Below are 4,316 nucleotides of genomic sequence, written 5' to 3' on the forward strand. Positions count from 1 at the left end.
CTCATCTGTACACACTCAACTGCCACAGCTCTCTTTCCTTGCACCAGCCAAATAACCTCTGCAAACACAGAGGGAGAGAAACAGATGGGAAAAATGAAAAAAAGAGAAAAAGGAGATCAAAACCAGTGGATGGGAAAAAGAAGAAAAGAAAAAGCGAGACAGATTGCATTGATAATGTAGATTGTCAGGAGCTGCATTCATTGTAAACCAGCATGCACAAAGTAAAAGCTGCAGAGTTACACTAATTTGATTTCAAATTTCCCAAGTGCTGGCATTTCCTTTTCTATTCAACTTCTCTCCACATTTCAGCTTTTGAGCTTCAAATCACAAGCCTGGCTATGGTGCACTTAAATTACAATGATTGCAGAACCTTATTGAAGCTTGGACAGCGTACCCTATAACCTCTCTTTGTACAAAGTAATTGAAAACATATTAAAGTCACAGTAAGGGAACAAAAACAGATATGCTTTGTATAACAGTCCCTGTCCTAAATCAAAAGAAGCAAGATAAAAATGGCCGTGAAATAGTGGTAATATATCAGAGCAGCAAAAAATAGTGGAAGAACAAGTGAGACCAACTATTCAGACATCACTGGCTTTTCTCATGTATATTTCTCTTTGTTACTGGCATATATGTCAACCGTTAAATTATTAGACCCAGTAAAATTAGAATAAATTAAAATGATAACAGGCAGTTCACCATTTAGAGGTTTTTCAAATTATGCCAAAATAGTTATCATCACTAATATAAGTACAGAAATCACCACTCTCTTATAATGTAAGCAATACACAGCACAAAACCCATCTCTACATTTCAAAAACACTTGTCCAACTACCCATTCTGCCTCTGTCTGTTAAACAGCTCAATTGGAGAGGTTAATGTCTCACACAGTATAATACAGCTATTGTTCAGGGTAGTATTGGGAATTTGAGACATATATTAAACTGACAGACAGGCTCCTGTAATTTAACCGACCATTTTGGCAGTGTTTGTAATTCTGATGTATTACTTTAGGGTTCACGTCATTATCAGTGAGGTGATGACATTAATTTGTCAACCCTCTGTAACCACGCCATTGCCCTTTTCAACACTGTGGTAAGAACAGAGGTCACCTGGATAATAGAAACGCTCCAGGTTTTAAGAATTTTGGAACTTTCTCAAAAACATAAGCTGATGCACGGACTTGAATCCAGGTCTGGAGGCTGAAGGTCAGTCTCCCTGCTGACTGCAAGCTGCTGTCCAATAGGTACATTAGTCATAGCCTCCATCACCAGTAAATGAAAAAAAAATCTCCAACACCATGAAGGGGCATTTCAACTGAAATTTAAGGTACATTCAGTGTACATTCATGAGTGAATAAATAATTGTTACTTTTTGTTTTCATGCTGTCAAATTATTCTACTTAGTTGGGGTATTTGCCTATGATGCACAAATATCAGGCACTTTATTAGGTGCACTTGTTCAAATGTTTGTCAACACAAATATTTTGTGAGCCAATTACATGTCTGCAACTCAGTGTAGTCATGTAGACACGGTCAAAATGACCGGATTATATCACACAATCATCTCCAATGTTAACAGAGAACGGTCCGAAAAAGAAAAACCATCCAGTGAATGGCAGTCCTCTGGATGTTGGATGGATCTCTGGATTGTTGATGCAGGGGTTCACAGAAGTATAGCCAGACTGTTTCAAGGTGACAGGGAGGTACCAGAAACTCAAGCAACCACTTGCTACAACAAATGTAGAACATCTCTGAACACACAACTTGTCAAACCTTAAAGCTGATGGCTTACAGGAGTGGCTACAATTCACACAGATTCACCAAAACTGGACAACAGACGATTGGAAAAAAGCTGATGAGTCTTTTTAAAGGCTGTAACATTTATATGGTACTTACTACTTTCACTGTACTCAAGTTGCCTCTACAGTTACCAGGGCTCAGTCTAATAGAGCACCTTTGGGATGTGGTGGCATCACAATTATGTAGATGACAAATATGCAGTAATGGTGTAATGCTATCATTTCAACAAGGACCAAAATCTCCGAGCAATGTTTCCACCACCTTGTTGAATTCATCCAATGAAGAGTTAAGACAAATCTGTTGTTTTTTCAAGTCTATTTTAACCCGGTTTTAATGTAAGTTTCCTTGCACTTAGCTGGAGAAATACTATAAAAATGTAGCTTAAAAAACTAACTGAAAAATCTTGCATTGACCTATCCATTAATTAATTCAACAGGTTCGACATTGCAACTTACCAGTCATGATGTTATTATGCTTTGCAATGTGGGTAAAAAAAAGGGTGAAAAAGATTCCTTTGTTTCTGGAGCTAAGGGTAGCCAATAGCATTGGCTAACTTCTTGGCTAATGCTAGCTTAAAACAACATGGCTCAGCCTGTCCGGTCAACTCCTGCAAATTCCTTAGCCTAGGGGTCAGCAACCTTTAACACCCAAAGAGCCATTTGGACCCGGTTTCCACGCAAAAGAAAACACTGGGAGCCGCAAATACTTTTTGACATCTAAAATGAAAATAACACTGTATATATTGGGGGTTTTTTTTACCTTTATGCTTTGTGTGAACAACTAAAGTGTGTTGCTTATTGTATCCATGAAGTGCTAATGAGAAAATTACATTTTATTTATGTAATTAACACATTTTGAACTTTTAAAGAAATATAACAAAAGGAAAGACACCCAGCTGAACTAAAATGATCCATGTAGCAAAAAAAACCTGTTGTGAGCCGCCCCCCTCATATCGCCTTTGGGCTTTTGGAGCCTTGACCTGACTTTTAAAAAATAATTGGGGGAAAAAGCACTATGCTGCTATAAAATGAAAAATAGATATTTGCAAAATTCTGCCTAAATATGTATTTTACCTGGTTAATGTGTGGCGGGGCGGGGTCTGCAGCGCCGCTGCATGGGAGTCGGAAGCACCTGAGCGGCACCCGCAATCATGCCTCATTGCCTTAAAGTCTGTGCTCTCTCTGCTGTTGTGTTGTCGGGCTGTGAGCTGAAAAGCTACAGCCGGCTGTATGCGTACAGCAACCGTGTATGAAAAGTGGTCAGTGAAGAGATGCTGAAAAGCAGCGGGTCTGCCGTGGTAGTTTTCAATGGAACTTCTGCTCCTGAACCTCTGCGCACACCGTCTGCAAATCGGGGCTGTACGAAGTCACTTTCATCTTTACGTAAGCTATCATCTATGAGGCGTGAGCGGTGTTTGTTATGAACATAGTTCACGGTGGAGAACAGCTGCTGACATAATGTGGATCCGAAGATCCATAATTGGCCTATCTGGGGTTGAAAGTCTTGATAAATACACAGCGGGTATACCGGCTTCCGCGAGTGTGACGCTTATTTTGAGCATAAAAAATAAAAAAAAAAATACAATTTTATTTTTATATTTCAATATCACAATAATCTTCCAATTTAGAACTACAAGTTAAAAAAGAACTAAACACAAATAAAATACACTTCAGCTAAATACTTTAATAAATATTTCCCAAACCACCCGAGAGCTGCAGGTTGCTGACCCCTGCCTTAGCCTGAAAAAATATTTCGGCACAGATTTCTGCATTCTTTTCATACTTTTTCCCCAGTAACGAAGGAATATCAAACATATGCTTAATTCATTAAGTGATATTACTAAAGAATATGGTAGGGTGAATTGTTTTTTCTTTAGATGTTTTAAGGTTTTTTTTCTTCAGGATGCCATCTTAAAATGTGAGCATATGTTCAGCTCAGTAGAAGGATGCAATGTTATCGTAAAATTAATTAACTAAACATTTGTCATATTATCATCACCCCCCCCCCCCCCCCCCCCCCCAAAATGCCAAATTATTCCCCAAAATAGAACCAGGGGGAATTAAACTCTTCTGAGACTGCTATTAAGATGTGGCTGAACTAATTTGTTCTGAGGAGAGTTGTCAGTGACTACTTGTTTAATTCTGATTATTAGAATATAAATTGCTATAGAAATTCTCTGGATTGTTTTCTGTTTGTAAGTAGCATTGTGTGTGTATATATATATGTATATATATATATATATATATATATATATATATAGTGGCAGTGGCAGGGCTGTGGATATTATTACTGCTTTTAAACAAATGTGTTTAGTTTGTTTACTTATTATAAATCCAAATATTAATTTTGAAATATAAGATATATGTTTCTCATGATGCAGTATAAAGTGGTGATGGTGGAATTGACCATCTGATGGTCATTCACTCACAAATGAACCAAGATGAAATAATCAACAGAGGAAACAGCAATCTTTATGATTTATTCAATTAAAAAATAAAATAAAAGCGAGTCTTT

This window comes from Neolamprologus brichardi, chromosome 14 (assembly GCF_056152115.1).
Source record: "Neolamprologus brichardi isolate AB-2024 chromosome 14, ASM5615211v1, whole genome shotgun sequence".
Classification (NCBI taxonomy): Eukaryota; Metazoa; Chordata; class Actinopteri; order Cichliformes; family Cichlidae; genus Neolamprologus; species Neolamprologus brichardi.